The sequence below is a fragment of the Adiantum capillus-veneris genome, chromosome 2 (genome assembly GCF_014529385.1).
Source record: "Adiantum capillus-veneris isolate H3 chromosome 2, ASM1452938v2, whole genome shotgun sequence".
In the NCBI taxonomy this organism is placed as follows: domain Eukaryota; kingdom Viridiplantae; phylum Streptophyta; class Polypodiopsida; order Polypodiales; family Pteridaceae; genus Adiantum; species Adiantum capillus-veneris.
Window position 1 is genome coordinate 63965164 of NC_140932.1, and position 26014 is coordinate 63991177.

Consider the following 26014-nt stretch of genomic DNA (forward strand, 5'->3'; position numbering starts at 1 on the left):
CCCCCCAAGAGACGTAGCGTTTTGCAGATCCAGCATCACCTAGCGTTTTCATCACAGATCAGCCAGCGATTTGCTTTTGCAGATTCCGGCGACAACAGAACCTCAGAGCAGCCTAGCGTTTTGCATTTTGCAGAGCAGCAGCATAAATTCAGCCCTAGCGTTTTTGGTTTCAGATCAGCCCGGGCGTTTTGCAGCTTTACCGCGACGGAACAGCAAGGAGCATTAGCGTTTTCAGTTTTCAGCAGTTAGCACCTGCAGATAAAGTCCCGAACCTTGCAGATCACACCTTCCCGCAGCAGTTCCTTGCCGCACGGTCAGTTTCCGCAAGGTTTACAGTTTCAGCCCGGAAACGCAGATTCAGCATCTGCGTTCTCAGCGCGTCGTCGTTGCATCGTCGTCATCGACATAGAGTCAGAATTCAGCAGATAGAACATTTGCAGATTTCAGCCCATAGCGTTTTTGGACAGCAGTAGAAAGATTGCAGATTTCAGCCATAAGGTCGACTTCGTTATCACCGTCGTCCTCGTCGACATAGCCTAGACTTGCATCAGTCTCATGCATACCATTTGTACCAGATTGTGCAATCATAAGTAGACCACTCTCGCCGACGAGAGTGGGGCCTTCAGAGGAGGGTTTTACAACATCTTTGGTGTCATATCTCTCTTTTCTCTCTATCTCTCAGTCTCATACACTTGCACGCATAGTGTCCATTCACTTTGTTTGTGATCATAGCATTCTCTCATTAAGAACGGAAGGCTCTACCTTCCATAAGAACAAAAGGAACCTTGAGCACAGTTCGGAGCACTCATATTGAGCAAAGCGCAAACATTCATTCCGCTGCACTTAACATTGGTATCAGAGCTTTGGCAGTGTTCTATATCACTCAAGGAAAGAACCACAAGAATCACAAGAATTTTTTTTTGCTTGTTGCGGTTGCACGAACCCAAGTTCGCTTGGGCGTGCAGATTCCTAATCGTGTTTTTGAAGAGTGACAGGGCTTTTCTAGCCTCCCCTTGTGTCTCTTTTCACTCATTGAGAGCGGACCGTGCACTTAGCGGTCGGCCAATGACGTGAGGTGGGAAAAAGCAACCTTGGTGTGAGCGCAAGGCCGCCAAGGGGTGCGCCTACGGAAAAGAGCAGAACTCGGGTGAAAAGAAGATCCTTCTCAAACACGGTTTGCAAGTGAAAGAAAACCCCAGGAACCCAAGAACCCTCAAGAACCCAAGAACCCAAGACCCTCAAGAATCCAAGTTCCTTGTGAACTTAAGAACCCAAGAACCCACAAGAACCCACGACTTCAGTGTATGGTCATCACTCGAAGCGGAATGGATACTTCGCTTGGAGGTGATGAGCATGAGAGAGGCGAAGAAGAATTTTCCCCACCAGGAGGTTTTTCCGACCCTCCCCCTTTCCCATCTACGTCAAGAATTGCACTAACTCTCTGGCGACTCTATTCTCAAGTTCAGGCACAGATGCAAGAGATTTGGGAAAAGGAGACTCTCTCAATCTCTTCTTCTCCAAAGCATGACCCACAGGATTTTCATGATTATGAGAAGCGTGATGAATTGAATGATAATGATAAGCATGATGATTTGGATGACAAAGATAAGCATGATGATTTGAATGAGATTGCTGAGCATGATGATTTGGATGCCAATGACAAGCATGATGATTTGCATGATCAAGATGTGATTTCTCACAAGCATGATGATTTGCATGAAGAGGACGTGATTGTTCACAAGGATGATGAGTTAGTTGATGCTTTTTCTAGCGAAGCTAACCTTGTTGCAGATTCAATCAGTCACGAAGGATTGATCTTGGCTCTCGAGCCTAGGTCCAAAGAACCCTTACATGAAGTACTATGTGTTCGAATGATTAGTCAACACGCATTGTACGAGTGTTTCATTCGTGATCGTTTCCTGTATTTTAGTCAGCGTCTTTATGTGATCCCTTTTCCTAGGCATGACATATTGTATGTTGAGCACGTTTCACTCATGGATGAGCACAAATGTATGCGGATTTTTCATGAAAAGCTGAAAAGTATGCATTCAAGGAAGTCACATTTCATGTCTCTTCCTTGGCATGACACAATTGTAGTAAGAGCACATGAAAGTATGAGCACCAAGCATGGGCATTTCCATTGTGAATTGGCACAGTTGATTGCTTTAGATCCGAAGAGAAAGATTCGATCTCATTGTTTGCGTGTGTGTGGTGAACGGTTTGGCACTCCGTCTCTTTGTTCATCTACATTGCATGCACAGTCTAGTAGGACGACAAGATTTTTTCCACTCACTTTACATGGAATGGGTATGTTCATGGTTTTGTGTAGGAAATGGTTTCAGGAATTTTCAGCCATGGAGATTCTTGAAGAAGAAAGAAGCATGACACTCGACGAAGTTGAAGCATTGAAGGAGCCACAGGAGACTTTGTGTCGCTTTCGGTGCGGCCCAAAGAAGCAAGCGTTGCAGACCTTTATGAAGTTCAAGTACCGCACGACCCACACATCAGAGTGGGCCGGCGAAGAGTCCCTTCCAGGATTCCGGATGCTATTGGCGATCTCCCTCGACTCCATACAGTTCGGTACCAGTATCTCACTTTGAAAAGGAGGGGATGTCACGTGACACATCCAACCCATGTGTCCGTGGACAAGCTACAGCATGATCAGGGTTCAGTCAGTACAGTCAGTCTAGATTAGAAGTGATCTGGCACTTTTGTGAGTCTATTCGTAGACCGTGCATGCCCAGTCACTTAGTATAGATGCATATCCTCTGGTTGCGCACAACATGATCATCAATATTTCCATCAGAATCCATAAGAATCAGTTAGGGGATTTTTCCAGTGCATTTTCCCTATTTTTGACATTTTTCACTTATTAATTTAAGCGACTTTCCAACAAAAGTAGGTAGGGCAATTTGGGTAAGAAAATATATAAGCAAACCAAAGCTAGCACTATTTGGCGGAAGAGGCAGCAGGAGCCCCCCCCCCCCCCCCCCCCCCCCCCCCCCCCCCCCCCCCCCCACAGGAGACCTAGCGTTTTCATCACAAATCAACCAGCGATTTGCTTTTGCAGATTTCGGCGACAGCAGAACCTCAGAGCAGCCTAGCGTTTTGCATTTTGCAGAGCAACTGGTGACAGCAGCAGAAATTCAGCGCTAGCGTTTTTGGTTGCAGATCAGCCCCGGCGTTTTGCAGCTTTACTGCGACGGAACAGCAAAAGGAGCATTAGCGTTTTCAGTTTTCAGCAGTTAGCACCCGCAGATAAAGTCCCGAACCTTGCAGATCTCACCTTCCCGCAGCAGTTTCTCGCCGCACAGTCAGTTTCCGCAAGGTTTACAGTTTCAGCCCGGAAAACGCAGATTTCAGCATCTGTGTTTTCAGCGCGTTGTCATCGACATCGTCATCGACATAGAGTCAGAATGCAGCAGATAGAACATTTGCAGATTTCAGCCCATAGCGTTTTTGGACAGCTGTAGAAAGATTGCAGATTTCAGCCATTAGGTCGACTTCGTTATCACCGTCGTCCTCGTCGACATAGCCTAGACTTGCATACGTCTCATGCATACCATTTGTACCAGATTGTGCAATCATAAGTAGACCACTCTCGCCGACGAGAGTGGGGCCTTCGGAGGAGGGTTTTACGACGTCTCTTGTTTCGTATCTCTCTTCTCTCTCTATCTCTCAGTCTCATACACTTGCATGCACAGTGTCCATTCACTTTGTTTGTGATCATAGCATTCTCTCATTAAGAACGGAAGGCTCTACCTTCCGTAAGAACAAAAGGAACCTTGAGCACAGTTCGGAGCACTCATCTTGAGCAAAGTGCAAACATTCATTCCGTTGCACCTAACATGGAGAGCCTCTCCCAGAGCTCTTTAGAGAGAGAGAGAGAGAGAGAGAGAGAGAGAGAGAGAGAGAGAGAGAGAGAGAGAGTATGCAGATACATACACTTATCTTGGGGCGGTTTTCAATGGTCCAGTATTTTCCCTGAGGCGTGCAGTAGATACGCGATTGACCAGAGCCTATGCAGCACTGGGAAGAGTTGAGGGGATATGTTCGCAGGTACAGTTCGAGGAACCTCAGACAAAGCTTTGGCTCTTTGACACTTTGGTCACTTCGGCCATGCTGTACGGAGTGGAGATATGGGGCCCCTCAGTTGATCATCATAGCAGAGCTGGCTGTACTGATGGATGGAGATGTATGGAGAAGCCCTTGGTGTCTATGATTTCTCGGATGATTAAGGCCAAGGCCTCAGTACCACATGACATTGTTAGGGTGGAGCTCGCTGCTCCTCCATTGGTAGTGGAGGCACTCACTCAATCAGTTCCATTTATGCATAGCACTGGGGCTCTCCCTAGAGACAGATATGCTCGATTAGCACTAGAGTCTTCGCGACAACTGGCATTGCAGGGAGATAGATCATGTTGATATGCAGAGATGGCATCTTGGTTTCAGTTACATGGCTTTAGTATGGACCAGCTACCCCCATTTTAGTACTCTCTGGATACATCCTCCATCTCCCTCACTAGGACAGAGATTACCAGGCTCATTAGACCGGACTTGATTCAGTTGGATACGAAGAGGACATAGATACAACCTATACATGAGCTAGGTACGAAGATGACTTTGTATAGAGAGCATCTTCTCCAACTCACGTGTGATCAGACCAGGATACATGGATACTCATCTATCCCATGGGATACAATGTGCTATTGGTCAGATATACACATCCTCACATCAGCTAGAGATCGAGACAGACAGATTTAGAGGAGTACCCGTTGAGTCCAGGATTTGTCAGGTGTGCCAATAGAGCCAGAGACAAAGCTACATTATACATGTCACTGCCCAGTATACTATGACATACGAGGCCGCTTTCACTTTCTATTCAGAGGGGGTTTTGGGCCACTTCCTAGAGTCATGAGATACCAGGATCAGAGATGCCTCGGATTATACTTACTGGAGATTCACAAACACAGAGGGGACCTCTTGAAGAAGGGCACAATGAGAGATCCAACGACAACGAAAGATTACAAATTTCTTTCTAGAGGAGTTCGAGCAGCCTCCACAGCATAACAACACCAGAGGCACCACAGGCATATTGCTTGATCGGGTGATAGAGTTGGGGCGGTCCCGTCGCCCACGGATGAGAGGGCCCTCTCAATATCGACGCAGATTGCGACAGAGGATCCATACCATACTGGCGTGACATAGGAGCCGTCCCGGATACTGATGTATATGTATATGATGCCTCGACTGTCAGAGAGCTCCATTGTATCAGCTCACCCTTTGTATTTCCTATTCCCTTTGTATCAGCTTTCACCCCACCCCTACACACTATTTTATTTTCTTTTCAGTTCTTTGTACTTTTTGTACTTAGACTTGGTATTAGATTCACCACATCTAACCTTTTAGTCTCATAGGTCATTTTGGCCTTTTGAAGACGTTAATATTACATTTCATTTCATCTCTCTCTCTCTCTCTCTCTCTCTCTCTCTCTCTCTCTCACAGATGTCCTGTCTCTTTCTACCTCATTGATCTCCCTTCTCTAGTCACGTGACACATCCAACCCTATGTGTCCGTGGACGAAAGCTATAACACGACAAGGGTTCAGTCAGTTCAGTCAGTCTAGATTTAGAAGTGATCTGGCACTTTTGTGAGTCTGTTGCAGACCGTGCATGTCCAGACACTTAGTATAGATGCATATCCTCTTGTTGCACACAACACGATCATAAGCATTCCCATCAGAATCCATCAGAATCCTTCAGGGGAATTTTCCAGTGCATTTAGCCTATTTTCCCTATTTTTGACATTTTTCACCTATTATTTTTAAGTGACTTTTGTTGGAAAGTAGGTAGGGAAAATTGAGTAAGTTTGTATATAAGCAAACCTAGACTAGCACTAATTGACAAAAGAGGCAGCAGGAGCACCTTGCTCAACAGGCAGCTTCTCAGCAAGACCCCCCCCGGGCAGGAGACTTAGCGTTTTCAGCCAAGGACAGCCAGAGTTTTTCTCCATTGCAGATCAGCCCCAGCGTTTTGCATTGCAGACAAAACCGGCGACAGCGAGACACAGCAGAAGCCTAGCGTTTTTGCAGAAGCATAGAAATCAGCCCTAGCGTTTTTCCATCCTCAGCGTTTTGCAGATTACCGCGACGGAACCTCAAGCAACACCAGCGTTTTCAGTTTTCAGCGTGTCGTCGTTGCATCGTCGCCATCGACATCGTCACCGACATAGAGTCAAAATTCAGCAGATAGAAGATTTGCAGATTTCAGCCCTTAGAGTTTTCAGTTTTCAGCCCTTAGACATCGCAGATCAAGTCCCGAACCTCGTAGATCTCACCTTCCCACAGCAGTTCCTCGCCACATGGTCAATTTCCGCAAGGTTTACAGTTTCAGCCCGGAAAATGCAGATTTCAGCATCTGCGTTCTCAGCGCGTCGTCGTCGTACCGTCGTCATCGACATCGTCAACACCGACATAGAGTCAGAATTCAGCAGATAGAAGATTTACAGATTTCAGCCATTAGCGTTTTCAGATTTCAGCCCGTCTCGTCGTCGTCCTCATCGTCGGCAAGTCCAAGCATTGTAGAGATTTGTGCAATCATAAGTAGACGGCTCTTACCATAGAGAGTGGGGCCTTTGGAGGAGGTTTTACAACGTCTCTGGTGTCGTATTCTCCTCTCTCTCTATCTCTCAGACTCATGCACTTTCATTCACAGTGTCCATTCACTTTGTTTGTGTCCATTGCACTCTCTCATTAAAGGAACGGAAGGCTCTCCCTTCCGTAAGTAAAAGGAACCTTGAGCACAATTCGGAGCACTCATCTTGAACAAAGTTCAACATTCACTTCCGCTACACCTTACATTGGTATCAGAGCTTTGGCACTGTTCTGTATCACTCAAGGAAAGAACCACAAGAACCACATAATTTTTTTTTGCTTGTTGAGGTCCCACGAACCCAACTTCACTTGGGTGATTCCTAGTCGTGTTTTTGAAGAGTGACAGGAAACCCAGGAAAGAAGGGCTTGTCCAACCTCCCCTTGTGCCTCTTTTCACTCATTGAGAGCGGACCATGCACTTAGCGGCCGGCCAATCGACGTGAGGTGGAAAAAAGCAACCTTGGTGTGAGTGCAAGGCCGCCAAGGGGTGCACCGCGGAAAATATTAGAATCGGGTGAAGAGAAGATCCTTCTCAAACACAGATTGCAAGCGAAAGGAAACCCTCAAGAACCTCAAGACTCTCAAGAACCCCAAGACCCAAGACCCGCAAGAACCCAAGTTCCTCGTGAACTTAAGAACCCAAGACCACAAGAACCAAAGACTTCAGTGGATGGTCATCACTCGAAGCAGAATGGCTACTTCGCTTGCAGGTGATGAGCATGAGAGAGGCGAAGAAGAATTTTCCCCACTAGGAGGTTTTTCCGACCCTCCCCCTTCCACATCTACGCCAAGGATTGCACTAACTCCTATGGAGGAGTTGGAGCAAATGTTTATGAAAAGGAAGTTAGAACGCAAAGCAAGACACGCAGAAAGAAAAGCAGAAATGGATCGTAGACACACAGAAAGAAAGGCAGCCAAAGCAAGACAAGAAAAGAGCGACCAACACATGCAAGAGTTCTTGCGACTCTTTTCTCAAGTGCAGGCACAGATGCAAGAGATTCAGGAAACGGAGACTCTCTCAGTCTCTTGTTCTCCCAAGCATGACACACAAAATTTGCATGATGATTTGAATGACAATGATAAGCATGATAATGATGAGCATGATGATTTGAATGACAATGATAAGCATGATAATGATGAGCATGATGATTTGGATGACACTGACAAGCATGATGATTTGCATGAAGATGATGTGATTGTTCACAAGGATGATGAGTTAGTGGATGCTTTTTCTAGCGAAGCTAACCTTGTTGCTGATTTGATCAATCATGAAGGATCGATCTTGGCTCTCGAGCCTAGGTCCCAAGAACCACTTCAAGAAGAACCGATCTTGGCTCTCGAGCCTAGGTCCAAAGAACCCTTACAGGAAGTATTATGTGTTCGCATGATTCATACGCACGCATTGTACGAGTGTTTCATTCGTGATCGTTTCCTGTATTTTAGTCAGCATCTTTATGTGATCCCTTTTACTAGACATGACATATTGTACGTTGAGCACGTTTCACTCATGAATGAGCACGAATGTATGCGGATTGTTCATGAAAAGTTGAAAAGTATGCATTCAAGGACGTCACATTCCATGTCTCTTCCTTGGCATGACACATTTGTAGAAAGAGCACATGAAAGTATGAGCACCAAGCGTTGGTTTTTCCGTTGTGAATTGCCACAGTTGATTACTCTAGATCATAAGAGATGCGTGTGTGTGGTGAACGGTTTGACACTCAATCTATTTGTTCATCTACATTGCATGCACAGTCTTTGAGGAAGACAAGATTTTTTCCACTCACTTTACATGGAATAGGCATGTTCATGGTTTTGTGTTGGAAATGGTTTCAGGAATTTTCAGCCATGGAGATTCTTGAAGAAGAAAGAAGCATGACTCTCGACGAAGTTGAAGCATTGAAGGAGCCACATAAGCTTTGTGTCGCTTTCAGCGCGGCCCAAAGAAGCAAGCGTTGCAGACCTTTATGAAGTTCAAGTATTGCAGGACCCACGCATCAGAGTGGGCCGGCGAAGAGCCCTTTCTAGGATTCCAGACCCTGTTGGCGATCTCCCTCGGCACCATACAGTTCAGTACCAGTACCTCACTTCGAAAAGGAGGGGATGTCACGTGACACATCTAACCCTATGTGTCCGTGGACAAGCTACAGCACGACAAGGGTTCAGTCAGTCTAGATTTAGAAGTGATCAGGCACTTTTGTGAGTCTGTTCACAGACCGTGCATGTCCAGACACTTAGTAAATATGCGTATCCTCTGGTTACACACAACATGATCATAAGCATTCCCATCAGAATACACCAGGGAATTTTCCAGTGCATTTAGCCTATTTTCCTTATTTTTGACATTTTTCACTTATTATTTTTAAGTGACTTTTGTTGGAAAGTAGGTAGGGCAAATTGAGTAAGTTTGTATATAAGCAAACCTAAACTAGCACTAATTGGTAGAAGAGGCAGCAGGAGCACCTTGCTCGACAAGCAACTTCTTAGCAAGACTCCCCCCGCAGGAGACTTAGCGTTTTCAGCCAAGGACAGTCAGCGTTTTTCTCCATTGCAGATCAGCCCCAGCGTTTTGCATTGTAGACCAAACTGGCGACAACAAGACACAGCAGAAGCCTAGCGTTTTTGCAGAAGCATAGAATTCAGCCCTAGCGTTTTTGATTTGCAGACCAACCTCAACGTTTGCAGATTACCGTTGTCAAGAAGTGCGCAGTGCGACTAGGAAAGCGCCGGGCCTCTGACTGTGAGGATTCGTAGCAAAATCAAGCAAGACGTAGACGATTTGAAGCCAAAAACACACTAAAAATGAACAAAACTCCAGTCATGAAAGATCCACTTTGAAAAAGAACCAATACTAACTCAAAACTCTTGTGTGTGTGAAGATTAGGTGTAGCATCGCTCCCGCTCCCAATTGCACAGATGCAGTGCTCATTCGACCTGCTAAAAACCCTAAGTTTACGCTTCGATTCTTCGTCGTGACCATTTCATGGAAGCTTTAGTACTTCATTGGAGAAGCCCAAGTAGTTATTTGAGGAGGGGAAACCCTAATTGGAGGCCTCACAGCCTCAACCATGTAGTGGAAGCAGCACGGGACTGCACTAGCACCCTGTAAAGGAATGGCTGTATCTCCTTGCTCATGTGTCCAAATGAGCTCATTCTTGGCTCTAAAGTTTCCTACACAGCTTGAGCAACAACGCCAACGTCGTTGATGTGGCATTTTTAGTTATTTTGAGCATTTTTAGGGCTATTTTTGACCATTTTTAGCCCAAAAATGTCACTTTTTGTCCGTAAAAAGCCCAAACGAGCTGGAAAAAATCCCTAAAATTGTGGAAAAATCCCATTGGGCTCAAATTTCATGTTGAACCTCATTTTTCCACTTGGTAAGCACTTTGGACACGTCTTTCATGCCAGCGCACGAAACCTGCTATTTTTGGCCGAGATTGCCCGCATTGAACTTTCTAGGCAAAACGAGCGTGCCACTTCGAAACACTTGACATTTGTACATTCCCAAAGCAAATTAGGCATATATTTATGTGAAAAACATTCCATGGTGCCACTTGTAGGGCCTCGTCCGCCCGGCAAGGTATGTACCCGACTGCAACCGTCGCATTCATTTTCGCATATATCACACTATGTACATTATAGAATTTGGTTCCACAAATCATAAACATTAAGAGTGATGTAGATATTTTAATTTCACATTATGAACTTTTACCAGCGTCTCAGTAGTTGCTCTTGCCCAGTGACTCTTTAAGTAGTAGCTCTTGTGAGTGGTCTCCACTTCATCTTCATCTTCCAAGAAGCGAACGTGTTTTACTCCTCCCCTAGACTTGTAGCATCCAATAACAGTTTCTTCACCTTGCTCGCCATAGACCTGTACACCTTGTGCATTTAAAGTCTCCTCTTCACCCTGTACATGGATAGATTCAGTAAGAGATTGCCGCTTCCTCTTTATGATATCAATTATTTCTTCATGGAATTCCCACTTTGCTATACCAAGGACCTCACCCAAGGTAAATTCCACCTTACCATTTAGAATCCTCTCTTCCAAAACCTTTTTGAGATCCGTTGCTGCCTCTATATCGGATTGGAGTTTGTAGGCCGGACCCTTTGCTTTGGTTTTTGTTGCATCCTTCTTCTTTTCTTTAGAGGCTTCTTGCATAGGCACTTTAGGGACAGGCATCTGTTGCAGAGAAGGTGATCTAGGAGGCATTGTGTCATTTCTACTTCCACTCCTTGTGGCCCGCTTTGAAGGCCCTTCATCCCCATTCTCGCGCTTACGTTTCTCTTCAATAATGGCCTCATTTGCTTGACATTTGGCAATGTACGCATGCATTGACAGAGAATCTACAGGGTCGTTCCAACTTGTTTCTAGCCGAATGCAGTCTCCAGCTTCATGTAAAACCTCTGTAGTCATTTTACCCTTCATAGTAGATTCTATAGCGCATGGCCATAGCTCTCCAATACCATTAGATTTCTCTTCTCCAACCTTGACTGATCCCTTTTTTCTCAATAGGATCCACCTTCAACCCATAGGCGGCTGCCTCAACCATTGAGATGGCATGGCTAGTAGCCATGTCCTCAACTATTTTCTTCATCCCGCCTTTGCCAAAGTTTGTTCCGAAGAGCTTACCTGTTTCACTTAAGTGAATTTTTCCATCTTTAAAGAAAACAAGCTCCTTTGTCAAAGCGTCTTTAAAACTTTCACAATCCCTCCTTCCATGGTCAGTACTATCGCACCATATGCATCTATTTACAAAGCCTTCTTTGTTTTGAGGTCTTTGTCCTGTAGATTGTCCTGATGGTTGCCCCTTTTCTTCTAGCCTTGTAAGCTTTAACTTGAGCTCTTGCATTCGTTTGACAATATCATCTAGAATGGACTTGTCACTCTTTGGAACCACAATAACAGGCTTTATAGGACTCTCGGGAACACTTGGGACTTGAGAAGGGTTAACTATCATCTTGTCTCTTCGTCGTTGTCGCTTAGTTAGCAACGAAATGGCGTCTTCAACTTCATTCCAATTGGTCTTCAAGCCCTGTTCCGCATCCTTATCCTCAAGTAATAGCTCTAACTTCTCTTGAATCTCTTTACCTTCTGCCTGTAAAAAGAGCTCTGTCTTCTCTGAGTTTAGCGTAGCCTTTTCAGTTCTTGACAGTTGATCATAACGGCGTTCAAATTTCCTTGGGAGTTTGGTAGGTGAGAGCTCCTCTATTGGCCGAACTACCCACTCTAAGAAAGTCCTCTTTGTTACCCTTTCGGAGTCCTCCATGAAATACTCTTCCTTCAAGGCTAATTTGAATGCTTCCCAAGTTGCCCCGTGCTCATTTCTAATTCCCCTTACATGCTCTCTGATCTCGGGAACCACAGCAAGTTCAAAACTTTGCACCATCTCTGCTTCGGGCACTCGATGAAGCTCCATCTCCTTTACATATCCACAAAGATACTTTGTTACATCTTTACCTTTAAATTGGTCCAATTTCTTAACCACAGATTGAAGCGCTTAGGTTGAGGAGAGCTCCCTCCTTTCTGCAGCTTGCTGTTGCATAAACACTGCAAAAGCTTGAAACATTTGCATTGTGACTGGATCAAACCGAACCCCCTTGTTGCTCCATAGCTTTAAAACTTTCTTTTGAGACCTCCTACTTCGCGTCGGGTTCACCAAAAATGTGTCAAGAAGTGCGCAGTGCGACTAGGAAAGCGTTGGGCCTTTGACTGTGAGGATTCGTAGCAAAATCAAGCAAGGCGTAGACGATTTGAAGCCAAAAACACACTAAAAATGAACAAAACTCCAGCCATGAAAGCTCCACTTTGAAAAAGAACCAATACTAACTCAAAACTCTTGTGTGTGTGAGATTAGGTGTAGCCTCGCTCCCAATTGCACAGATGCAGTGCTCATATTACCGTTAAAAACCCTAAGTTTACACTTCGATTCTTCGTCGTGACCATTTCATGGAAGCTTCAGTACTTCATTGGAGAAGCCCAAACCCTAATTGGAGGCCTCACAACCTCAACCATGTAGTGGAAGCAGCACGGGACTGCACTAGCACCCTGTAAAGGAATTGCTGTATCTCCTTGCTCATGTGTCCAAATGAGCTCATTCTTGGCTCTAAAGTTTCCTACACAGCTTGAGCAACAACGCCAGCGTCGTTGATGTGGCATTTTTAACTATTTTGAGCATTTTTAAGGCTGTTCTTGACCATTTTTAGCCCAAAAATGTCACTTTTTGTCCGTAAAAAGCCCAAACGAGCTGGGAAAAATCCCTAAAATTGTGGAAAAATCCCATTGGGCTCAAATTTCATGTTGAACCTCATTTTCCCACTTGGTAACCACTTTGGACACCTCTTTCACGCCAGCGCACGAAACCTGCTATTTTTGGCCGAGATTGCCCGCATTGAACTTTCTAGGCAAAACGAGCGTGCCACTTCGAAACACTTGACATTTGTACATTCCCAAAGCAAATTAGGCATATATTTATGTGAAAAAGCATTCCATGGTGCCACGTGTAGGGCCTCGTCCGCCCGGCAAGGTATGTACATGGCTGCAACCGTGGCATTCATTTTCGCATATATCACACTATGTACATTATAGCATTTGGTCCCACAAATCATAAACATTAAGAGTGATGTAGATATTTTAATTTCACATTATGAACGTGCCATGGCACGACACTGAGACGGAACCTCAAGCAACACCAACATTTTCAGTTTTCAGCGCGTCGTCGTCGCATCGTCGCCATCGACATCGTCACCGACATAGAGTCAAAATTCAGCAGATAGAAGATTTGCAGATTTCAGCCCATAGAGTTTTTAGTTTTCAGCCCTTAGACATCGTAGATCAAGTCCCGAACCACGTAGATCTCACCTTCTTGCAGCAGTTCCGCCGCACGGTCAGTTTCCGCAAGGTTTACAGTTTCGGCCCGGAAAACGCAGATTTCAGCATCTGCGTTCTCAGCGCGTCGTCGTCGTACCGTCGTCATCGACAGAGTCAGAATTCAGCAGATAGAAGATTTGCAGATTTCAGCCATTAGCGTTTTCAGATTTCAGCCCGTCTCGTCGTTGTCCTCATCGTCGTCGACATCGGCGGCAAGTCCAAGCATTGTAGAGATTTGTGCAATCATAAGTAGACCGCTCTCGCCATAGAGAGTGGGGCCTTCGAAGGAGGGGTTTACGTCTCTGGTGTCGGATTCTCTTCTCTCTCTATCTCTCAGACTCATGCACCTTCATTCACAGTGTCCATTCACTTTGTTTGTGTCCATTGCACTCTCTCACTAAAGGAACGGAAGGCTCTCCGTACCATGAGTAAAAGGAACCTTGAGCACAGTTCGGAGCACTCATCTTGAGCAAAGTTCAACATTCACTTCCGTTGCACCTTACATCTCCACAGGTGTGCCTTGTTCATGTGTTTGGCATTGCAGGTGTTCTAGATCAGAGTCGAGGTACCCACTAAATCACGAGCCAGTTCTTGTCTTCATTGCGTCTTCCGCTGCCACCTTTGACACCGATCGCAAGCGGAAGCGCCACAAGGCATTCCTACGACTCTGGCAACCAGGGTCTTTCTACACCATGTCCCCGGGGCTCCTAGATGGCATTACCGCCCACTTGTGTGGTTGTTTCCTCCTCCCATATCCTGATTTAGCCATCATTGTACATATCTCACTGTTTCACTATGAGAGTCTCCCCACATTCTGACGTAGCTCCCTCTTGTCGTCAGAGCAGTTTGTAGTCCGCGGGGCAGTTTTTATTAACTAATGGAAGGATCTTTTTCTTGGAAAAAATTAATTCGAGAATGTGTATGTTTTTGCTTGAATCCCCAATTCATGAACAAATGGAGATAGTTAACGACATAATCAATGTCACTACAAATATGACATTTTCTAAGCTGCTGATTGCAAAGTTGCAATGGTAGAGAGTCCACAGGTGAGATAGGACATTGGAAACTCAAAATGTGCTCCTCTTAATTCTAGGAAGTACAGAAGTTTTTCAATGTCAGTAGATGCAAGTTGCAACTTGAAGCTCAGGCCTATACTTGGAATAGACACACGTATAAAATTAATTTATTTGAAGGGTTTCCAATAGATGTACCCTTACTTGTCTAGGGTTCTACAATATCAAGTAATTTCCACGTCAGTGGTGGGAAGAGATACAATATTTTGCTATGCTTGTGCTGTGTAAATCTCAAAAGGTGGGTGGGAATGGTCTTTCTATAAACTTTCTTCTTTAAAAAAGCACAGAGAGGAATTGTGTTATGCTGTTTCGAAACTTTTGAAACACGCTCCATATGAAACGTTTGGAAACTTCATGGCTACTATGCTCTTAAGCGGCATCATTGAAATTTCAAGCGGCATAGTTGTAAATTGAGACACTTTTCCTCAGGTGGGAAGGGTTGCAGTTTTCAACCTTGCCGGTTTGTGTATTTTTTGGGCTTGATATTTTGTGTCTAGATTGAAGGTGGAGATAAGATCTGCTATGCCAGAAATCAAACTTTGAATCAGAGTACTCATAGCAATGTTTGCTGATTGAATCGGGGCTTGCCAGAGGCAATTTTACTAACTGGAGAAAATAAGGTCACACTCAAAGCTCTTTTGGTTCTAAGTCAAAATCTGAAGCAATTTGCCAGTATTTACACTGAAAACTGGTAAAATTTTGCTGGTTTTCTTCAAGGAAAGGTCAGAATCTAGCTGGGATTTCACAATTTTAGCCGGTTAAATACACACTAAACCCTGATTGTCTGCAAACATTACATAGAGTAATGCAGCAATTTGCCAACAAAGCTATTAATTGTTCAATCTTTACGATGTCATTCGTAACCAGTTCTGATGAGGCTTTTTGTCTTTTGCAGATGTTTCTCTATGGTGCTGTAGGCGATCGATATACATTGGATCACTGTTGAGCTAGCAAGGTAGGCATGCACACGATGCACATGCATATATGTATGCTCCCACTGTCCACTCTCTCTCTCTCTCTCTCTCTCTCAGTTTGCCATCAAGAGCTCATGTTAAACCGCAGTTTAATACTCCATGCAGGTAGCTGCAAACAATCCGACGACTTCAGCTGAGATGCAGCAGTCCAAAGGTGAGGATCTTGTTCCTCACTCAGAATTGGTTACTATGGCTAATAAAATATCTCTATAACGTGACCAATAGCTCTGATATATGTTGTTTCTAAATGAGGGTTTTCTTCATATTCTCTTTACTTGGCATAATGGTGCCCTGATAAATCATTTTTTCTCTTAGAGCTTGAAAAACAAAACCCGAATTAGAAGTTATCAATAATTGAAATCTGCCTTCAAACTTGAAGCAAATAGCTCGTGTAACCCAGAGATCTTGAACAAAATTTGGTTTGAAAACATAGCTATATAATAATATATTTTTTCTTGCAATGCATGTTCTCTTCTAGCACATGTGAAGGTGCCATTGTTCATAAACCTCTTTCCAATGAAGAAGGATAAGCTACCCACTAATTGCCTTACTAAGAGAGAGGTAATATATGTCAACAGGCCTTGAATTTAGTGGTACTTAAAAGCTTGAATAATTCTAGAGTTTGTCATGGATATAGATGTTCAATACTTCAGTGGGTTGTGATTTTTAACTCTACCCGACTCAATGTAAGCAATATTTTCTTGAAATTGTCACTAATGTACAAGTGGTCCTTTTAATCTCTATCCCTACTATGACAAAGCAGAGAGCTCTCAAACTTCAAAGGGCTATCCAACCTTACCTATTTTTTCAGGCTTGGTTTGAAAAGAAAAAGAACTTATACTCGATGTCTTTTATACTAGCCGTACTTGGTTTACCTTTTAGTAGTGGTTTGTACTTTTTAAATGCACATGTCTAAGGGTCCTCATTTCTTTGTAAGTATCAGGTGAAACTATAACTAAGTGATATATTTTTTTTAAAACAAAATATTTATCAAGATCCATTTCTTGTAAAGTGACAATGCAATGCCATGTCTCCAAATGGCATGGGTTGGTTGAGAGCGGATATATGGCTGAGATTAGGCATTGCAATTAGAACAGTATTAGCCGTGTGATGAGTACAATGAACCAAGGGTAAATTGAGGGTGAACTAAGTGGAATCAAGATCACCCTGCGATCCGCGATCCTTCAAGAGAGATCATTGACTTGATAATCAAGATGTTCACTTGATATGTTTGCAAAATAGTCTGTGTTTGAGGAGCTTTGAATTGTTAGACTTTATAGGCTAAAGAAATTGTGTAAAGAAAACAAAAAATCATTTGTAGGGCTAATTGAGTTCCAAATCATAGTTTGGTGGAGGGTTTGCATAGTGTCTCCCAAAAAACAAGGGGAAGGTGCACTTTGGCATTTTAATAAAACAAAATGAAAAGGAAATTTGGCATTTTGGCAGGGACTTCCTATTCGGACCATGCACTAGTGATCCTCACAGTGACAGATAGGCAGAGGAGGGGAGCACGATGCTACGCATCCCTGAGAGGGTCTTGCTGGACTCTACGCTTAGAGAGTGAGTGGAGGCTCTTTGGACAGAGAGCTTAGACATGCAGGATTCTCCTACTGACAGAGTGGCCTCATGACTAGCTCAGCTTAGTCGATTCTTTCTTCAGGAGTCTTTGGCTCGCTTGGCTGCAGCGAGAGAGGAGCAGCATCTCCGATGGGGCGTTGCTTCCTTGTAGAGGATGCAGCAGCAGCATCCAGACAGTAATGTATGTAGGTGTGTGTGTGTGCGCACGTGCGGGCATGTAAATCTTACATAGACATATGTACAGATACATATATACATATTTACTTACACATACACACATATGATATTTACACGTACTTTTATACACACACACATAAAATATCTCTATCTACATTTTTATTTATTTATTTATAGTTATATCTATATTTGTGTGGCTGTGTGTGCACGTGCGCATGCGTGCATGATCTTTATATATGTATGCTATCTTGAATGATAGACATACTCATTATTCTAAAGTCCATAAAGAGAGCGATTTTCCATTTCATAGAGGTCGTGTGTTTTGCAAGTCTCGACTCTCACCAAAATGTTTCACAAGTTTCGAGGTGGTATATCCTCGTTACTAATTGACACCACAATTTTAGAGGGGATCTATGGTTGAAAATCAGCAACGCATGTCGGCGAAGATCACAACAATTGATCTGGATTGTGAACTTGACATAAACTAGGTGTAAACTTGGGTGAATGTGAACTCGTTGTGAACTTGCATTTGAACTGCTTGTGAACTCCGAAAGCTATGTGCACTGCATTTTGGTGGTGTGAACTCGGCGTAAACTTGGTGTGAACTAGGATACTCAATATAATGCTACTATTTCCCTTGCGTAACAAAACACGTGTCCGAGCTCGAGCGTAATGATAAGGCATCCCGAACCGTCCACGATCATGAAACGGGTATTAATGTCACACTAGCGCGCACGCGCACACACACGATTAGTTAGCACTGTTGGCTTTGTGTCCACAGAGAAGCGCCAAGAAAGCAGTCATATCTCCTACACAAGCAAACGTGGAGAGGAAGAGAATGAGTTTCTTTTGGGAGCTAAGTTAAAGACTGTGCTAAGAAGAAGGATTCCTACTAAGGCAGTAGGAATAGGCTGATATTCGCGATAGTGGGTTACTTGAAAAAAACACATACTTAGGCGACATGTTATTCAGTATGTATGTCAAGTGCAATGCACTGGTCAGAGCGCAACAAGTTGTTGATGAGATTCTTGTCGGGATATCGTCTCTTGGAACTCATTGGTTCCAAAATATGCCCAACAGGGCAGGGCCAGGAAGCTATGGGCTGTTTTGATGGATGCAAAGAGAGGGCATCTCTCCAAATGCGATCACCTACACTTGCATCTTGAAGGCATGTGGTGTTACAAAAGAGGCTGAATGGGCAAAAGAATTCACGATGATATTCTTTGTTGGGGGCTGTTGAAAAATGATGTCATGCTTGGCAGTGCCTTCGTTGACATGACAATCTTCCTGTCCAGGACGTCATCTCTTGGAATGCATTGATTGCCGGACACGCCCAAAAGGGGTAGGGCCAGAAAGCTCTGGGCTGTTTTCAATGGATGCAAAGCGAGGGCATCTCTCCAAGTGCAAAAACCTACGCTTGCATCTTGAAGGCATGTTGCACTACGTGAATGGCTGATATGGGGAAAAGAATTAATGATGATATTGTTAGTCAGGGGCTGTTGAAAAAAAACATTGTGTGTGGCACTTTCTTGGTTGACATTTATGCCAAATGTGCTGTACTTCATAAAGCACAAAAAGTGCTTGATGAGCTTTCCTTTCAGGTGGTCGTCTCTTGGAGTGCGTTGATTGCGGAATATGTCCAACAGGGGCAGGGCTAGGAAGCTGTTGGCAGCGGATGCAAAGTGAGGGCCTCTCTCAAAATGCAATCACCTAAGTTTGCCATCTTGAAGGCATGTGTCACTATGTGAAATGCTGATGCAAGCAAAACAATTCACGATGATATTATTAGTTAGCGGGTGTTGAAAAAAAATGTCGTGCTTGGCACTGCCTTGGTCGACATGTATGCCAAATGTTGTGTACTTTGCACACCACAGAAAGTGCTTGACGAGCTTTTAGCCTGGTATGTCGTCTCTTGGGACGTACTGATGAAGGGATATCCCCAACAGGGGCAGGGCCAGGAGCCTCTGGGCTGCTTTCAGCAGATGGGAAGTGAGGGCGTCTCTCCTGATGCAATCACCTACTCTTGATTTTTGGAGGCATGTGGCACTATGCAAGACGCTGATATGGGCCAAATTCAGGATGATATAGTTAGTAAAGGGCTGTTGAAACAAAACGCTGTGCTTGACCAATGACACTGCCTTGGTAGACATGTATGCCCAATGTTGTGTACTGCAGAAAGCATAGCAGGTGCTTTAGGAGCATTCCTGTCTGGAATATTTTTTCTTGGAGTGTACTGATTGCAATATTTCACACGGGCAGGGCAGGAAGCTCTGGGCTGTTTTCAGCAAATGCGAAGTGAGGGCATCTCTCCAGATGCAATCACCTACACTTGCATCTTGAAGGCATGTGGCACTAAGGAAGATGCTGATATAGGCAAAATAATTCACGATGATACTGTTATTGAGGGGTCGTTTGGTTAAATACAGTCGTGCTTGGCACTACCTTGATCGACATGTATGCCAAATGTGGTGTTCTTGAGAAAGCACAAAAAGTGCTTCAGGGGCTTCGTATCCAGGAAGCTGTCTCTTGGAGTGCATTGATTGCGGGATATGCCTAACAGGGGCAGGATCAGGAAGCTTCAGGCTGTTTTCAGCAGGTGCAAAGTGAGGGCATCTCTCAAGATGCATCATCTACGTTTGCATCTTGAAGGTGTCTGGTACTACGCAAGATGCTGATATGGGCAAAAGAATGCACAATGATATTGCTAGTCAAGGGCTGTGGACAAAAAGGGTCGTGCTTGGCACTGCCTTGGTCGATATGTATGCTAAATGTGGTGTACTTCAAAAAGCTAGAAAACGTGCTGGAGGAGTTTCCCGTCCCGTCCGGGATGTTAGTCTCTTGGAGTGCATTGATTGTGGGATATGCCCAACGGGGGAAGGGCCAGAAAGCTCGGGGGGGGGGGGGGGGGGGGGGGGGGGGGGGGGTGTTTAGCGGATACGAAGTGAGGGTGTCTCTCTAGGTGAAATTACCTAGGCTTTGGTCTTGAAGTCTATGCTTACTCTTGTAGTTGTTCTTCCTCTCTCTCCTCTCTTTGTCGCACTCTCAGGCATAGAGTGTTTCTACGTCGCTGCAATCTATCAATGTCATTGGGCAAGCAATGAGTAGATTTGTGCAAGGGACTATCATTCTTAGAAGATGGTAGCCTAGAGCAGGGCATCCATGTTTGATTTGCATAGACCGATACTCTCCTTTCTGCTAAAGGTTATATTAACATCTTCTAAAGGCCATATTGTCCTATGAGACTAGAGAGTTATGTCATGGTGAAGCTGATATGTGAGAGAAGAAGAAGAAGAGAAGAGAGTTTTTAACGTCGTAGGAAACTATCCCGAGAGAGAGAGAGAGAGAGAGAGAGAGAGAGAGAGAGAGAGAGAGAGAGAGAGCTTCCTCGACTGGAGTGAAACTATGCAAAGAGCTTAAGAGCTTACCCGACTGCTTACCCGACTGGAGCCACAAATCGCGGCGGAAGGTGAAGCAATAACGCCAGATGAAGATAGTTAGAAGTCGTCTACAGAAAGTAAGGAAGGGGCTATATTATTGTCACCAATCAACATTAGAGTAGAGGAGCCAGTATAGAGACGACGAGATTGAGGAGGCCACTGTGCATCCGTTTATGCACAAATTTTGGCTTTTTAGAGGCACAAAAGATGCGTGTTGAGAAAAAATTTTATACGGAAAAGGAAACTTCTCAAGAGGACCTGCACAGTTTGTACGAAGGATTAGCCCAATTTTCGAGGCAAAATGTGATCATTTAAGGGTGGGTTCAGACTAGGCAACGGAAGAAAAATGCAAAGGGGCGTCGATCCTTCATGGCAAAATTTCATTGGTTGGAGTTGAGGCACTCTTCCGTCGGGCCCTCCATTTTTCTTCCGACCCCCCCCCCCCCGGGAAGAGTTGATGGCCTCTCTCAGCCCCCTTCAATTTTTCACTTTTTCTCCTCCACACTGTTCACACTAGGCGGCGGCACATCTAGGAAGGCTTGTTTCTTCCGCCGGTTCAGTCTGAACCCAACCTAAGCGTCAAAGTTGCAACAGTGTCAGACGCACTAGGGCTGAACCCACGTTTTGATGAACTAGTCTTGCTTGGTGGGCGTTGATATAGAACATCCATAGAACATAACAAGACATATGTAGATTGACATCAAGCACCTTGCAATGAAGTAAACAAGTACAAAGCGCATTGGCAATTTAAAAAAAAGAATTGCATGTGTATTTTACAAACATACACGATGATTGATCACCTCTATAGCTTTATGTAAAATGGTCCAATCTAACGGCTTTCTCTACAATTCATTGAGTAGTGAGACCAAGGCATTGCTCTTTGTCGTACGTGTTCTTATAGATTTTGGAGCGTAGTTGGCTACTTGGCTAGTTGATTGTGATTGTTGTCGCCTCGGCTTTTGTTGTGGAGCACGAGCGATGAGTAGTACCAATTGATAGGCAACAACAGTAGCTCGGCTTGGGACTTGATGAGAAGCAAGTTGTGTCCCATAGGGCTCACTATACAACAGAGGGCTAGTAAAGGGGGTAATTGAATTGAGCGAGGGGTTGCAGCTCAATCATCTTGTTTAAACCCTACTCCTACTTAAACCATACTCCTTAACCTACTTCGGTAGCTTACTTGTCGATTTCCATTTAGTCTGGTAATATTGGCCATCTAGTCTCTAGACCGGGGACCCATCTTACTCTAAATCAAGTTATTCCTATATCATGAAATTTTAGGTGTCCTTGCCATGATCACCAAAAGGTTTTTACCATAATGGTTTGTATACTTAACTCCTAAAGCCTCAAATCAATGCATGCATTAGTATATGCCCAAAAGTGAAATAAAGCAAAGAGGTGTCTAATAAAAGTGTATACTCAAAGATGCAACCATACTAGAATCCGATCTTGTTAGGTAGATCAATTCAAGCACAACAAACGACATCGACTGGGCAACATGAGATAATACCACAAATCATACTTCTTTCATACAAATGGACCCGTATGTGTATGCAATATGTTTGGCGTATGAAAAAGCTATGATCTTGACATAGAAGGGCAAGTTCAAACATACAAAGAATGTTCCATAAGAAACCAAAACCATTGATATGGGCTTATTGCATAATGATGGCTATTAATTAACTTTTGTGAAGTGCCACTCAATCACAATCCATTGCTAGGCGTTCCAAAGATAATATTATATTGAAGGGGGCTTAAGCAATATAGAGCAGAGAGATGGTGTTGTTCACGTGGGAGGTTAAATCCGTGGTTGTGGTACATGTTTTTCGTGAATGAACAATTCTTATCAAGGTGCATGAACGAGTGGAGATAATCATCGACTCAAGGTGATTACGATTCAGTGTCACTAGAATTGTGACATTTTTCAACTTGCTCGGTATAAATTTGCAATGGTAGAGAGTCCACAATTAAAATAGGACTCGGCATATAAAAAATAAGCTTCTTTTCAACGGATCATTACCAATCATTACTAGTCATTGGTAATGATCGGGACAACCCACATAACAAATGACACCTTTGCTTATTGCCGAGGATTGGGCAAATACAAACTACTGGCAATGATGGCCAATCATTAACAATCATTGGCAATAATGATTGGAGATCAATTCACAAAAAATTGGTAAAAATGGTTATCAGACAGCATCAGGACTTGCCAGAAACATCTTTTCTAACCAAAGAAAAAATGGGCACGCTTAAAACTCTCCTGGTTTCTAGGTTAAAAATTGAAGCCTCTACTGGTTTTTATGCTCAAACTTGTAAAATTTCACCAGTGTTATTTAAACTAGCTAAAATTGCAAAACGCCAGCTAGATTTCAAGCTTTCTTTGAAGAAAACCGGTTGGTCATCAGGGTTGTGAATTGCAGGGTGCCCTTGCACTTTCCAACCATGGTTGACTGGGCTTGAGGAAAGGCTCTAATGTAAGGAGATCGACAAAACTAGCACTAAACAATGTAATTCTGGAAAATTTATCTACCAAAACTACAAATTTTGAACTAATGTTTCGGCAAATGATTTTTGGAAAATAGCCAAATGATCCTGAACACCCTATGAAAAGCCATTGGGCTATGAATAGCCCCTGTTTTTTTCCTTACATGGGGCGCTAAATCCGAGATTGTGGTGTACGTTTTGCTTGAATGCCCAATTCTTATCAAGGTGCATGAACAAGCAGAGATAAATAGGGACTCAAAGATAACTACTATTCAGTGTCACTACAGATATGATATTTTCTAACCTACTAATCGTAAAGTTGCAATGGTAGAGATCCCACAGGTGAGATAGGACATTTGCAACTCAAAATGTGCTTCTCTCAATTCTGGTAAATACAATAGTTAGTCCATATCAGTAGATGCAAGTTGCAACTTGTCACTCGGGCCTATACTCTTCTAATATACACATTGTTTTTAGGGCTTGCCTTTTTTGCACGGTTTTCTTCTCTTGTTATATCAGACGCATTGTAGTCATCCACCAGACTATTTAACCATTGCCCATTTATAAAATTCATATGATTTAAGAGTTAATATTTGAAGGGCTTCCAAAAGATAACCCTTCATTGTGTAGGGTTCTTTTCCTTGAGAAATTGCTTGCTGAGCAATTTGCGTGTAAGTGGTGGGAAGAGCTACAATATTTTGCCATGCTTGTGGTGGGAAGCAGTGTTCGGGACAAATCATTTTCCTACCATATACAGAAAGAGGAAAGTTTAGAAGAATGACCTGCGTTTTTCATCTTTTTACACTATTTCTCTTAAATTTCAAGTGGAATGATTCCTTTTCCTCTTGGTCCTAAGGGGCATTATTGAATTTTCAAGCGGCATAATTGTAAGCTGAGACACACTTTCCCCAGGTGGGAAGGGTTGCAGTTTTCAACCGTGCCTATTTTTTTGGGTTTGAGATTTGTGTGTCTATATTTAAGGTGGAGATAAGAGCTGCTATGTCTCTTGGTATTTGTGTGTTTGTTGTATCCATTCAAAGATGACCCTCGAAAGTAGTGCCTAAGAAATTTTTCAAGAGCAATTCTCTTTGAGAGTGCAATGGTGGAAATCAAACTTTGGATCAGTGTAATAATAGCAATGTTCGTTGATAGAGTTAGGGCTTGCCAAAAACAATTTTCCTAACCGAAGAAAATAAGAGCACACCAAGCTCTTTTGTTTTTAGGGTCAAAATTCGAAGCATTTGCAGGTATTCACACTAAAACTTGTAAAACTTTGTCGGTTTTCTTGAAGGAAAGCTTGGAATCTAGCCGGGATTTTTCCATTTTAGCTGGTTAAAAATACAACAAACCCTGGTTTGTTGCGAACATTGGCTGGAGAGATGCAGCAAACCAATTAATTGTTCAATCTTTACGATGTCATTTGTGGCCAGTTCTGAGGAGGCTTTTTTGTCTTTTGCAGATGTTTCTCTATGGTGCTTGAGGTGATCAATATGCATCGGTGCATTCTGACCTGAGCCTCAAACAACAGGTATGTCTCTGAGCTTTCCACATGTTTTGTCTCAATGAGTGAAACTGGTGATCGTTGCAAATTTTTTAGCACCGTTTACAGTTTCTCATATGCCTCAAAAGTGTGGTCTGCTCCTCGGCATTTTAATCAAAAAACCATTCCCTCTTTTGCAAGTTACAATCCCTAAATGCCCCTTCCGTTCTTTTGCATTGAGGTGTGATGCTTGGTCTTGCTCTTTGAATTTAATATTGCTTGATATAGGATTGTTCATGTGGCTCTAGCTACCAATGCACAATCTATGTGGTTACATCCAAGTTATGTCTAATTGCTATAGAACTTAACCACCTTTCAAGCTCAAAGTGTTTCTGCCCATGCTCTTGATCGATGCAATAAGGCCCGCCCATAATCTCTCTCTCTCTCTCTCTCTCTCTCTCTCTCTCTCTCTCTCAATACTCTCTTGAGGCTCCATCACTGGCAATCACACGAACGGAGATTAATAAAATCATCCGCCAGGATCTTATACAGTTGGACACTAAGAGGACATGGGTAGACGCTACACAAGAATTGGGCACGAAGATGGCCGACTACAAAGAAAACTTCCTACAGCTATCTGAAGATGGTTTTGTGATTCGCCCGAGCTACATGGATACCCACCTGTCTCATGGTTTGAGATGTGCTATTGGTCAGATTCGTACATCCTCACACCAGCTGGAAATTGAATTTGGCAGATTTAGGGGAATCCACCTGAGAGCAGAATTTGCAAGTTATGCGGAATGGAGCCGGAGACAAAATTACACTACATATGCTATTGCACCGTATACTATGAGATACGTGGGCGTTTCCATTGCCTATTCAAAGAAGGCTTTGGACCTCTAGATAGAGTCATGCAATACCAAGATCAAAGGTGCTCAGGCCTGTACCTACCGGAACTACACCGGCACAGGGATAATCTAATGAGAAGACAAAGAGCACTACAGCCTCAGAGGCAGATCACAGATTTCTTCGGATCGAGAGAAGCAGGAATGGAAGGAGAAGCAAGAGGCCAGCAGCGAGCACAAAGGAGTACCCACATTCATACCAAAGGCACCCTCATGGACAGGGCGATTGAGCTTAGGAAATCGAGACGACCACGACCGAGATGCAGAAGCACACTTCACCGGAGAAGACTACACCAAAGGATTAGAAGCATTCTAGCCAGACACCCAAAATGCTCTTAAGAAGTTTATCTAATACTTTGTATTTAGTTTTTTCGCATTTATTT

General features: G+C 43.6%; 1 long non-coding RNA gene across 1 annotated transcript in view; it reads left to right on the forward strand.

Moving 5' to 3' along the window:
- The window catches only part of LOC147462887 (uncharacterized), a 51147-nt gene that overhangs the window by 23711 nt on the left and 1422 nt on the right, over positions 1–26014 (forward strand). The window contains exons 3-5 of the long non-coding RNA XR_015184715.1: positions 15489–15548; positions 15673–15721; positions 24706–24774. This is a non-coding gene — a long non-coding RNA (uncharacterized LOC147462887). The remainder of the gene's footprint in view (positions 1–15488; positions 15549–15672; positions 15722–24705; positions 24775–26014) is intronic.